Below are 14,029 nucleotides of genomic sequence, written 5' to 3' on the forward strand. Positions count from 1 at the left end.
ACATTCCAGTCATGTTCAAGTTCAAGTCAGCATTTTTGACATTCCTGGCATATTAGTGTCTGTAATAGAGGCTCTAAAATAAACCAAATTATGTGAATATGATATTGAAGTGTGTCAGTATCTGTCACGTTGAGGACCCCGGCCCCTCCCTTTTGGGCGTGTGTTATCGTTGTCCACGTGCTTTGTCTGCGTCAGTGGATTCCCGTGGTTATGGTTATGTCGAATGATAATCTGTCTCACCTGTGAATCGTCTCGTAATCACGTGGGGCTAATGTGGTCTGTCTATTTAATGTGCGGCAGTGTCCTGTGCTCGTCGTTGTCTAAGGCTGTGTTCGAAATAGACTACTACATACTGGATACTGCATACTGGTGTCACGTAGGGCAACGCCCCCTCTCGTAGCTGTCACTCTGGGTTCCCTCATGTCCGTGTTCCCTGCCTGTTTGTCCCGCCCTGCTTGTTAGTTTTGATGGATTCCTTGTTTGTTACCACGCCCCTGTGTCATTGTCATCACCTGTCCCTAGTTTAGTCCTGTGTATATTAGTCCCTGTGTCTCCCAGGTCTAGTTGTCGGTCTTTTTGTTTTTTTGCTGTGTTTTGCCTGTTCGCCCTAGTACTGCTGTTCTGTGAGTCTTCCTTGTTGTGTTCACTATGTCTGTCCGTATTTCGTGTCCTGACTGCCTGCCCGGTTTGACCCATGCCTGTTACATCGACGCTGCTTTTGGAATTTCCTGTAATAAATCTCGCTCTCCTCAGCGTTTGTGTCCGTCTACCTGTTCTGCCCTGCGCAGATCGTTACATAAAGACCGACCTTACAAGGACACAGCGAGGGAGCGAGACTCTGGTGAGTTTAATCGCTGTGATGAGATGTTGGCTGGTTCGGTCCAGTTCAACTCTCCGATATCGCAGCGTGAACAAACCAGAGACAGAAATTCCCCTGGCGCTGTGGGAACACGGAAGTCTCGAAGTCCTGTTGAGCGCTACGTGTCTGCCCGGCTTGATCACTATAGGGAGGAGAAACCTGTAGTACAAGTCGCGGGCAGACGGATTGAGTGCACAGACTGGCGTTTGCTTAACCCTCGGTTGGCTCTCGATGGCTTCTGCGAGCTCCCGACGCCTCAAAGGAGGCGGAGCCGTCGCAGAGAGAGCCACCGAGGGGCTTCTGTGTCTGTGTATTCTTCCAGGCTCACCCAGGACCCTGAGGAGGAGGACCTACCGCCGCTGATCCCGCCGGCTACACATCACGACACCCCCAAGTATTTTTTGGGGGGGAGTACAAGCCACGTCGGCTTGGCGGTCCCGCCCCCCGATGACGTCAGTATGGCGGTCCCGCCCCCCGATGACGTCAGTATGGCGGCTCCGCCCCCCGAGGACGTCGGCTTGGTGGCTCCGCCCCCTGAGGACGTCAGTATGGCGGCTCCGCCCCCCGAGGACGTCGGCTTGGTGGCTCCGCCCCCCAAGGACGTCGGCTTGGTGGCTCCGCCCCCCGAGGACGTCAGTATGGTGGCTCCGCCCCCCGAGGACGTCGGCTTGGTGGCTCCGCCCCCCGAGGACGTCGGCTTGGTGGCTCCGCCCCCCGAGGACGTCGGCTTGGCGTACACGCCCCCCGAGGACGTCGGCTTGGCGTACACGCCCCCCGACCGCATCTCCTCACCCCAGGTTCCAGTTCCCGCTGCCCGTAGGCAGTCCGTGCCGGTTCCTGTCCCCGCTGCCGGTAGGCAGTCCGTGCCGGTTCTTGTCCCCGCTGCCCATCAGCAGTCCACGCCGGTTCCTGTCCCTGCGACCCAGGAGAGGTCGTCCACGCCGGCTCCTGTTCCCGCTGCCCGCCAGCGGACCCTGCCTGTTCCCGCTGCCCGCCAGCGGACCCTGCCTGTTCCCGCTGCCCGCCAGCGGACCCTGCCTGTTCCCGCTGCCCGCCAGCGGACCCCGCCTGTGCCCGCTGCCCGCCGCCCGGCCGCGCCTGTGCCCGCTGCCCGCCGCCCGGCCGCGCCTGTGCCCCAAGAGACTGTGCTGCCCCCTGTTGGGCATGGACTTTGTGTTCCCCCTGCTCCGCCATGTACCTCCTATGTTCCGTTGCCCGTGTTCCCCTTGCTCCCTGGTCCCGTCCCTGGTTTTGTTTTGGTCCCTGTCCCCGTGGTTGTGTCTGTTCGTGTCCATGTTCCTGTTCCTGTGTCTGTTTCCTGTGGTGTCGTCTCTATCCCGGTCCCCGTGTCTGTTCCCCAAGTTGTTACCCACCTTGTTCCTGTCCCCGTCACCATCGTCCAAGCCGTGTTTGCCTCAGTGTTTACCTCTGCCCTGTCCCCTGGCCCCGCTCCAGTGTCTGTCCCCGGTCCTGTCCTGTCCAGCCCTGCTCCTGTGCCTCGCCCTGGCCCTATCCGGTCTCCCTGTGTCCCGTGTCATGCCGTGTCCCAGGTCCCTCGTCCTATTTTGTCTGGTCCTGTCCCTCCGGTCTGTCCTGTGTCTGCTGTCCCTGTCCTGTCTGCCCTTGCGTGCCCCGGAGTGGCACGCTTTGAGGGGGGGTTATGTCACGTAGGGCAACGCCCCCTCTCGTAGCTGTCACTCTGGGTTCCCTCATGTCCGTGTTCCCTGCCTGTTTGTCCCGCCCTGCTTGTTAGTTTTGATGGATTCCTTGTTTGTTACCACGCCCCTGTGTCATTGTCATCACCTGTCCCTAGTTTAGTCCTGTGTATATTAGTCCCTGTGTCTCCCAGGTCTAGTTGTCGGTCTTTTTGTTTTTTGCTGTGTTTTGCCTGTTCGCCCTAGTACTGCTGTTCTGTGAGTCTTCCTTGTTGTGTTCACTATGTCTGTCCGTATTTCGTGTCCTGACTGCCTGCCCGGTTTGACCCATGCCTGTTACATCGACGCTGCTTTTGGAATTTCCTGTAATAAATCTCGCTCTCCTCAGCATTTGTGTCCGTCTACCTGTTCTGCCCTGCGCAGATCGTTACAACTGGACTCAGTATATACTGGATACTGCATACTGGTCCTCGTAGTAGTATGCAGTACAGTTTCCTGTATGCGACATAAGCAAAGCACACTACGGGGTCACGTGAACGTAGCGTTGCCTGATGGGATGCAGTACACCATGAAGATAGCTCTGTTCGCGTACTGGAATATTTTGCGGAAGTAGTAGGTCATCGTTTCGCGTACTGGAAATTTTCATTTTGGTCACATACTGCATACGACATACTGATTTGGGGCTCGATCAGTATGCCAGTAGTATGTAGTAGACTATTTCGAACACAGCCTAAGTATACACGTTGTGTGTGTGTGAAGTCGATGTTTCCCGTGCGCTAGAAAGCGCTCTTTTGTAATAAACATATCAGTGACGTATGCGCAAGCAGGATTCCTGTCTCGTCCTTGCCGCCGCACCGAACGTCACAGTATCAATATGTTCCCCCAACTGTCTACTTCAGTTTGAGCCCTGAATGATCATTTTCCTATATGTACAACTTGAGATATCTAGTTTTAAAGTGAACTATGTCAGGAATTTGAAAAATGGCCGACGGGAATGTGAATCTGTGCATAAGGGGCAATTTTATACACCTGTGGCCATGGAAGTGATTGGAATCTGATTTCAGTCATTTGGATGGGTGAGCGAATTGGCAATATAGTGTATGTTAATTACTGGCACATTCAGAAATGTCAGTGTTGAACCTCCTAGAAGGTTTTTATAATGTATTACAGTGCACAATTTTTACAGTGTACTATTACAGTGCACAATTTGTCCAGAGGATTATCAGTGGTCAGTAACTTTTAATTACTGTTATGATAACTGGAATTAATATCTAATGGTATAACATATGGCATGTCTAACATATATGATGTTGCAGTAGCACTGAATCCATGGATTGTGTGTATTATTGTATTGTGTGAATATAGGAGCTGCAGCCTTCAAAAACAGTTCCAGTGTTTGTAAAGAGTTATTTCTCAGCCACCACAGTTGGAGACCAAGGTTATTCACATAGATCTAAAAGGTAACGCTCCTGAAACTTGTTTATAGATCTGTTCTCACTGCTGTTCAATAGTGAGACACTGGGCCTGATTTATGGTATACTGCTGTCAATGTGTGTGACTACCACTCTTCTGATTACAAAGAAAGCCCCATTAATCTACCCTAAAGTTGATTTTTTTGGCAAAGCTATCTAGAATGATGAGAACAATCAACATGGATGTCCTTGGACATCAAACCAATGCATGGGAATTTTAAAGGGTATTTGCAAGGTGTTGGTCTGATCAAGTTATTTAAAGTTGGGACATGTGCGTGATCCAGGCTCATTACTTCAGTAAGCCCTATGAGACAGTAAGCATGCCTGTTTCCTGGGGCTTCGTTGTACTTCTCCTGAGTGTTGTGATTGGATCCCCCATCTACATTCACTCCACAAACACCAGTACAAGGTAAGATACTGATAACTAAGATAAGCTCCATCAGAATCAGGATGTTAGCTAACAGTCTGTTTTAAAAAATACAATTTTGGGATGTGTAGTCTGGATTCTGGAAAAGTTTGAGGGTAAAAATAAAAAAAACAGTATCTGTTTATTTTCCTGTAGTGACCATGCTGTTCCCTTATATCCAGTCAGCCTAAACACTAACTCTTCCAATTCTACACAGTAAGTATTATAACACCTTTTCCTTAAAGTTATTTTTATATGGGGACATGGCCTGTTAGTGGCCCTTTCTTGATGAAACTGGTATACTTGTCCTGGTAATCTGGAATTTAGAAAATATTCAAACATTTGAATACAATCTTTAGATCTGTTTTATTAACCATTACTAAAATGTATATGAGCATAAGAAGACTCATATACTGTACAAAAGACGTAAGTGGGATTATCAATGCATACAATAATTCCACATTATTGATGTTAAGAACAATAAAACAGCATAGATTGTCTGATGTGGCTGGTACATTGTAATGGTCATTTCAGATGTTCCTAAAAACACTGTTTCCAAAGAACTTGTGACAGCTTCAAGAAGAATCTCAAAACCTTCCTGTTTGGATCTGCTTTTAGTTAAGAAACTCTCCATCTTATTTACTTTATTACATTGTTGTCTATTTTATAATTTGTCACTTTATTTCATTATTTTATTGTCTGTTTCCTTTTTATCTTTAATTTCTTTTAATATTTTATTTTTGTCTTTTTATCTTTGCTTCCTTTTAATGTTTCTTTTTTATTTATTCTGTAAATCACTTTGAGTTGCATTTATGTATGAAAGGTGCTATACAAATAAAAATTATTATTATTATTATTATTATTATTATTATTATTATTATTATTATTATATAATGTCATACTTTCAGTTATGACATAAACTTTCTGTTATTGATAACATAAGTTAAAAGCTTGGTATTGCTTTAAATCCTGTGCTTGCATAAAGTTGCATACCGGTAAATGAATTGTGTTTAAATTGGGTTGTTGTCAGAGAAGGTTGTTTGGGCGGTCTAAATAGTGGTTAATGTAATACTTTTTGCAGAAACTGTAAAGACCGCTTCTGTGACTATCAGAACGACACTGCGTCTGATCCTGTAAGGTGAGTATCCAGTGCATTGTGAGTAATGTGTCCTGCCTGCCTGTTTGAAGCAATAGAGTACCACAAGCACCTGCATCCATAAGCAAGAATGCTATGGACTGATCATGATTGAATACCTAGTCCTGCAGGCAGAAACTGACACATGAGGAATTGGGTAGACAGGGCTAACACATTTCACAGACCCCTTCTACTCCATTTCAGACACAGACTTCTACAGTGATATCTAAAACAGGTCTGCTTAAACAGTGGCAAATGAGTAATGAGTGCAGTCACAAGAGTGTTTGAAAAAACACATGTTAAATGTAAAGATAAAGTGTGATTACTGATCCACATGGGGAGATTCAGGTGATACAGTATATATATATATAGTGCTGTCAATTCCAGGTGCCGCGATTAAAAGTCCTCACCAGGATTTTGCTCAAGCTTGCTAGATTTTCTAATTAGCAATCCAGGTAAAATTAGTGGAAGCCTGAGCAAAATCCTGGTGAGGACTTTTAATCGCGGCACCTGGAATTGACAGCACTAATATATATAATACATACATACATACATACATGTATACACACACATAGATATATTTACATACTTCACTGTAGCATTTCGTTTAACAGAATAGCCATTAACCATTAAACTGATTTGATTTGAAGTCAAACAGTACAAGAAGACCACATCAACAATCGGAGGCAAGCAAAATGTATTTTGATTATATTTTTGTTAAATTTGCTTGTATTTGGAAAGTTGTATTCTATTAAAACACTGAAATTATAAATGATCTATTATATATATATCTATTAAATTATCTATATATCCATATATATTATCCATACCATTGTTATCTTTTAAATTTATAGGCTACCTACTGAACATAGAGTCCTATTTTTTTATGCACAAACTGAAACATTAGTTGAGAATAATGGCAACAGTTTTAAAAAAGTAAGCAAGTAACATATGAAAAGTCTACATATCTGTATGCTATAGGTAATAATAGGTAACCTTTTCTTCTGTTCAATTCCTTTGCCAGGTTTGTTCCCGGCCATATCATCAATTCTATGTGAGTTGATCTGTGAATGTGTTAAGTCAAATTTATTTGGAGTTGTATATATAAATATAACATTACCTTGAAAATAATCATGTTTTAGGTATAACCTTGCCACTAATGTCTGAAGTGGTTAACCAGCGATGTGTACTTCTTTAGGGATATAGAGCCTGTCTGTTTCTTGCCTACATGTGCCATACACCACCTGGGTGAGAGGTTTCAGACTGGTGATGAGAAAGCTGGGAGTGCCACCCATGACCCATATGGGATAGGGAAGAGATGAGACCTTCCATTCCACCCATACGTTAAACCCACACATCCTCATTAACCCTTTCACATAGCAAAAATGGACACAAATTATAAATAAATTATATTTTCCCCAAGTGATTTATTTTACTATGAAAGAAAACATGCTGGTTTGAAGAAAAATAATATATATATGTATGCCATGACTTCAATAATGCTCATAATAATGTATTTATTAACATAATTGATGTCAAGTATAAGTGAAACCAAGAACAGGGGTTTGTGTAAACTTTCATTTAGAATAGGCTTGCATTAATAGCAAATAATATAGAAAGTGCTTTTTAAATCTCCCAATAACATTAACATTATGAATGCACAAAATGATAGTAACTTTTGCTTTGAAGAAAATAGAGATGTGAAGCATCCTTTCGTTCACAATCTCATGTACTTGTTCTGATATACTAGTAGCACTGCATTGTTTTAATCTTGATTAATAAAACCTAGAAACATAAAATTTTATACTCAGCGCTTAATTTGTAAATCAAACGATGCCGGAACGCAAATAGCGGCATGAGACAAGGGGTCACTGAGGCCAACAATGTCACCGGATCGCACACAAAACGCAACGCTTAGGCGCACAAATGTCAAAATAACAAGCCAATTTGTATATATAAATTACTTTTAAATTATTTATGTGTGTTTTATAAGTGTTTTAAGTGCAGAAGTACATTTTAAGTGCATTTTCAAGTACTTTAGCCTAAAGCCAGCACTTTTCAAATCTGAAACACAAAGCAACATTAAAATTGGTCAGGTAAATACAAGGAACATAAAAACAAACAGGTTAGCTCACCTCCCTGGGCGGAACCCTGGACCGACTGGGCCGTCAACAAGATGAAACCACACCCCGGTCGGTCACAGGGCCTTCACGCCCTAACCGGCCTTAGGCCGCTTGAGCCCCACAACCGTGTGCAGATCGGGAGCACCAAGCTCACCACACGTCACAGGTGTGGATGTGTGCAGGCTGCCACACTGGGGCGCGGCTGCACCACCCACCAACCACCTCCAGAACCTACTTCTCCTCTCCTCTCGGAGCTGACCCCTGCCTTCTGCTAGGGGTCACCCCAGCCTCCTGGGGAGTCATGCGTGGACTCCTCCACCCAATCCAGGAGTGCTAGAGACCGAGGCTCTGGGCATTCTCATCAACGCTGGGAGAACCGCCCTCCTGGTCACCCCGAGAAGGAGAGGGGGGGTCTCCATCCGGTAGACCCCACAAGGTCCAGGAGTGCCGTGGTCCACCGCCAGGAGCAACCTGCAACACATTACACACATACGCACACATACTACACACAACACAAAAGCGCACTTGCCCTGACTGTTTAAAACCCCCCTTTACGCAGGGGGGAGGAAACCCCTTCTCAGCATGAGGAAACACCCTGCCACTAAAACACCCCAGGCTTCCTCTGCCTAAATAAAGGGGTTCTGGGGCACCTACCTGCTCAGGGGTCCCTCCCAACAGGTCAGGTCTCCTTGCGGAGCTACGCCGGACCCCATAGCCCCCCCCCCCCCCCCCCCCCCCCCCAATTTATTTAGGGGTGGCCCCTCCGGGGAATAACAAAATAAATTTTAATGAAACAACACAAAACACACACGCGCACTTACCCTGACCATCTCGGCACCTGCACCTGGGGGGAGGGGTCTCCATCTCAGCAGGAGGGGACACCAAACAGCTCACCTCATTCAACAGGAGAGGGACCCCTACCGGCTCCGGGGAACACCCTCAAATCCCTGGTCAGGGCCTCCATAGGAGCTGCACCCTCTGTGCCACTCACTGTAGCACAGGACCTCCACTAGATAATAAATCTAAAAAATAGACATACAAAATGTATTACTTTAATTTTATTAATTAATTCCTCACTCAAACATAAACAATGAATACAAGTTTTTTAAATATATATTTAATAATTGAAACCAAAAAAATCACAGATTGAGTGCAAAATTAACAAAACATGCAACAGACTCTTAAAACAGGCATTGAGAACAAAAGCTTGCCAGTTTTAACAGCTATCTTTTAACAATCAATCATATTAAAAATCCAAACATTTTATGAGTTTTAGGATCTTTATGATTGATGGCTAATTAGTACAAGTATGATGGTGAAAAGAATTACAGTGCAAACAGTAAACACTTATTAGAATGTGCCAACATCATTGTGATGGGGTCAGCGATCTGACCCATCACCTGGACTTTGTGTATGTATTTGCATATGTGTAAGAGGAATAACTCACTAGAGGTCCTTCATCCTCAGGGGAGGAGGGCCGTCTTCCAGGGCTTCCCTGGTGCTGGCCGGTAGAGCCCACAGTCGTCGGCAGAAGGGGGGGAGGCGGGTCCTACTGAACCTGTAGGAGGAGGACAGGAATAGTTGTAATTATGTTGAATATGATGTATAGCAAAACAATAGCGTACAGTTATGGTTTGTGTGTGTAGATCATGTTTCGATGGTGACGTATATAGTCCCACTCCAATATAGGTGTTAGGATCTAACAAGATTGGGGGCGGGGCTACTCATTTAAATGTCGGGCCTAGGATCTTTTCAGGAGGAGAATTCCCCGCGGGGTAGCGAGTGTGGCTAGACATGCCGCTAAGCTTTTTACTGCACAGTTTTACTAACATTTTATTCGGTTTAATGGGTTATGTTCACATGTGTGATGCACAAATAAAGTAAACCACGGATGAAGTCTATCGATGGAGTCAAACCTGATCTTTTCGAGGAAACCCTGGCCTCTTCAGTATATGCATTATTGTGAAGCTGCATCCACCCCCCAAGGCATCTTCACAATTATCAGTGACCAAAAATAGCAGCAGGTTACACAAAACTAAAAGAAAATCCAAACATGTGTTCAAGTAGGGAGAGGATGGGGAACGCAAAATACATTTTTATGACTGCAGTTAGCCTATGAAGTGCATAAAACAGATCAGACCCAGTAGCAAGGCACATGCCCTTGCTACACTGGACAACCCAGCCAGAACTTCTCTGCCTTCCAGCACAATTCCAACATCCAAATGGTCATCCTCTGTAGAACCACCTTTGGTGACAATTTTCATTGTGTGCTGTGGAAGATCCTCTTTTATTTCATCAGATGGAGCACTCTAAAATAAAAAAAAGCATGCTACATTTGGACAAATTTCTGCACATCAACACTAAGACACAGAAATAGCATTTCAATACTAATTTCAAAATGAAGGGTTTTACACATGAAGCCTGAAAGAGGAATTAAACCAGCGACATTTGCAATTTACACAAACTGTTTTTGTTTGCTTTTTTTTGTGCTCTCCCCAGTAGCATTAGTGCAGTGGTTTCCAAAGTGGGGGGCGCGCCTATTGTAAGGGGTGTGCGGAGCTTGGAATAAAACATGTGCACATGTGTCAATATGGGAGGGTGTGTGTAGGGGGGGGGGGTGCAAAAATATTCTCATCTACTAAAGGGGGCACGGCAGAAAAAGTTTGGAAACCACTGCATTAGTGTGTTAGCTAGCTTAGCTCGTCACTATGGTTAGCTAGCTGGTCGCTATTGTTAGCTAGCAGAAGGACAAACCAGATACATTTTTTTTAATGAAAATGAAACGGGTGGCTTGCATTTCTCAACAAATACAGCTAGCTTAATAAGGATAAGATTTAAATATATAATAAGGAATATCTGAGGTCCCAGTTTTCAAATGAACTTTACACACAATTACACAAAAAATGTGTGGTGTGTGCTGCAATGAACAAAAAAACAAACAAAAACAAAAAAAGGTCTGGTTGCACAGAGCCATCAGGAAACTTTACACTTTTCCCCCTCATGTCCACACAGCAAAAATGGGGCCAGACTGATTCTACACTCATGACCAAGTAGAAACTAGGAAGCTTCTGTCTTCAAGGTAAGATACATTTGTATGGATGGGCGGTTTGACACCGAGGCTTCGAAGCTTGTCACTTTTCCCCTACACCTGCTGATTTGAGTGTACTGGAGCTTGTATTGAAGTCGCTACTATCACGTGACTATGATGTTTGAAGCTTCGAACACGTCAATGAACCACCGGAAATGGGCAGGACTGGTTCAAAAAAAAAAAAAAAAAAAAACTGTGCTTAAGACTTTGAACACAAAAAACAGATAACCTATGTCCCTTCCCCTTTAAACAATCCTTCCCTCCCCTATAGGCTCAAATGTAGTTGGCCTCGACGAATAGCTCTCTTTGGTCTGTGATTTGCTCACAGCTCCAGTTCCCATTTAAGGGAATTTCGAAAAAACCCCTGGTACTAAATGTTATCAAAATCTGGTCTCAATTTAAAAAACACTATGGGTATCAAGGTGACTCTGCCCTGGCCTCTATCCTGCATAATCACCAATTTGTCCCATCCCATTCTGACAGAGGATTTAGTATTTGGTGTGATAATGGAATCCTCAAATTTGAAGAACTGTGTATAGATGGGGTTTTTGTATCTTTTTCTGAGCTTGCGCAAAAATATAACTTGCCTAAGAACAACCTTTTTGGATATTTTCAGGTTTGCCATTTTGTATAACAGTTTTCCCAATAGACCCCCAAAATCATATTTTGACCCTATTCTGATACTGAAAATTAACACCAAACTGATCCATCAACCCATAACTTTTTTTAGGAGTATCACACAAAAATTACATATCTGCATTATGTCATAAGGCACAATTCAAATGAAACACTGAACAAAAACTTTTTAAACATAACCCCATTAAACATTGTTTAAAACTTGTTTTAAACATAACCCCAATCCACTTGCTCATATAAACACACACACACACACAAAAGCACACACACATACACACACAGCAGGACAGAAAACATAGAAGAGAAAATGATGGAGAGAAAATTATTCGGATGGCAAAGATTTCAGCAAATCAAAATAGGATAGAATGATATCCATTTATTGTACAATTTTGAAGTATCTCCCCTTAGAGTAAATCTAACTTTCTCCAATTTAAGGAAATGAGTCATATCACTAAGCCACATTGAGACTGACAGAGGTTTAGAGGACCTCCATAGCAAAAGTATACAGTGTCTCGCTATTAATGACAAAAAGCCTATAACATCCGACATAGACCGTGAGATTGTGGGCAATCCTGGGGTAAGGCCAAATTTTGCTGTAAGTGGACCGATAGTGACACTGACACCAGTAACTTCAGACATTATCTCAGAGTAATCTGACCAAAATTTATAAATACTGGGGCATGAAAAAAACATATGGGTTAGATCACATGCAGAGGTGGCGCACCTCTCACATTCATCAGTAATTGCCCCAGGGTAAAATTTGGAGAGATGAATTCTATGGAGTACTTTAAATTGAATTAACTGAAGTCTGGCACAGGGTGTGACAAAGCGCACACTATTAATTGCCCTGTCCCAATATTGCTCAGATAAATGGAAGCCCACTTCAGCCTCCCATATTTGTTTGATTTTAATAAGAGAATATACATTTATATTCATGAGGTAAGCAGACGACGTTAGCACACGCCCCAAAGGGAGGGTTCGGGGACCGTAACGTGACAGTAAGAATATATCTTCAATATAAGTGAACTTTGAAAGGGATCTAAATCCAACAGATTTTCCAAAGTCTGATCCAGTGGCATTTGGGTAAAATTTGAGAACAGTGAGGACGTACAGTGCCTAAATTGAAAATGGCAAAACAGATGGGAGGAAGGTAAATTAAAGGTTGCAGACAATCGGGTGAAACTACAGAAGGTACCTTCCTTATAAAGATCAACAAAGGTTTTAATCCCTCCATCATGTCATAATTTAAAGGCTGTATCATTTAGACCGGGAGGAAATAAATGATTATTTATTATTTAGAATCTTAACATCTTTGTGGAACCTAATGTAATTTTTAAATGATACCTAAATTGAGACCAGATATGAATAAGAAGAAAGAACCAGTGAATTATTTGTAAGTGTTCTGCATTTAACTTGAATCGGAGCATTTAGTAAAGCAAATCCAGAGGAAGGAGAGCAAGAAAGATTCTCCAATCGACACCACAGTAATTCAGGAGAGTGAAGCCAATAAAGCATCTTATGAATGTGAGCTGACCAATAATAGTGTACAAAATGTGGAAGGACAAGCCCACCATCAAATCTGAACCTTTGTAAAAGAGTCTTCTTCACTCTAGGTGCTTTTCCATCCCATATAAATGTGGAAATGAGGTGGTCAAGTGATTAAAAAACTTTATAGGTATAAATACAATGGAATTGTTTGAAACAAACAAAAAAAATTAATCTAGGCAAAACATTCACCTTTATTACATTTATCCTACCAAATTGTGAAAGGGGAAGAGCCCTCCATCTCTCCAGATCTGATTCAAGTTTGTTAAGCCAAATAGAGAAGTTGGAGTGAAAAAGAAATGGCAGTGTACAAATTATTAAAATACCTAGGTATCCTAAGCCAGATGGAACAAATTTAAAGGGCAATGTTGATTGAATCAGTGACAGTGCCATCAAATTCACTGGATAACATTCACTCTTTTGGAGGTTGAGCCTATACCCCGAGAATGAATCAAATTTCTCTAGGAGTGATAAACTTGAAGGAAGACTGCAGATAGGGTCAGTTACACATAACAACAAATCATCTGCATATAATGACAACTTCAATTTGATACCTGAACAGAATATACCCTGAAAAGTATTGAGGGATTTAATTGCTATGGACAAAGGTTCAATGGAAAGGGCAAACAATAACGGAGATAGAGGACAACCTTGTCTAGTCCCGTGTGACAAAGAAAAATAATCGTAGCACATATTATTAGTGTGGACACTGGCCTGGGTGGAGGAGTATAGTAGTCTTATTCAGGATACAAAGTTGTTTCTGAATATAAATTTTTGTAAAACAGAAAAAAGATAATGCCAATCAACTCTCAAAAGTCTTTTCGGCATCTAAAGGCACAACCACCTCAGGAGCAGAGTAATCCAGTGAATGTTCAGTGTAGATGGTATTCAAAAGTGTACGACTATTTTAAAAAAGCTATCATCTTTTGATGAAGCCATTCTGATCATGGGAAATTATTTCAGGAACAACATTCTCCAAACACAAAACTAAAGCTTTGGCCAAAATCTTTACATCTATATTTAACAAAGAGAGAGGCTTTTGTGAAGCGCGGAGATTAGAATCTTTATCCTTTTTAACAGCAGAGACATATGTACTTGAGTCATAGAGGG

At 43.0% G+C, this 14,029-nt stretch overlaps 1 long non-coding RNA gene across 1 annotated transcript; it reads left to right on the forward strand.

Annotated features, from left to right (window-relative positions):
* Positions 1–4,278: 4,278 nt before the first annotated feature.
* Positions 4,279–5,875, forward strand: LOC143513873 (uncharacterized). The gene is made up of 3 exons (XR_013130695.1): positions 4,279–4,395; positions 4,549–4,608; positions 5,474–5,875. It is a non-coding gene; the product is annotated as an uncharacterized LOC143513873 (long non-coding RNA).
* Positions 5,876–14,029: the final 8,154 nt, after the last annotated feature.

This window comes from Brachyhypopomus gauderio, chromosome 5, assembly GCF_052324685.1.
Source record: "Brachyhypopomus gauderio isolate BG-103 chromosome 5, BGAUD_0.2, whole genome shotgun sequence".
Taxonomy (NCBI): Eukaryota; Metazoa; Chordata; class Actinopteri; order Gymnotiformes; family Hypopomidae; genus Brachyhypopomus; species Brachyhypopomus gauderio.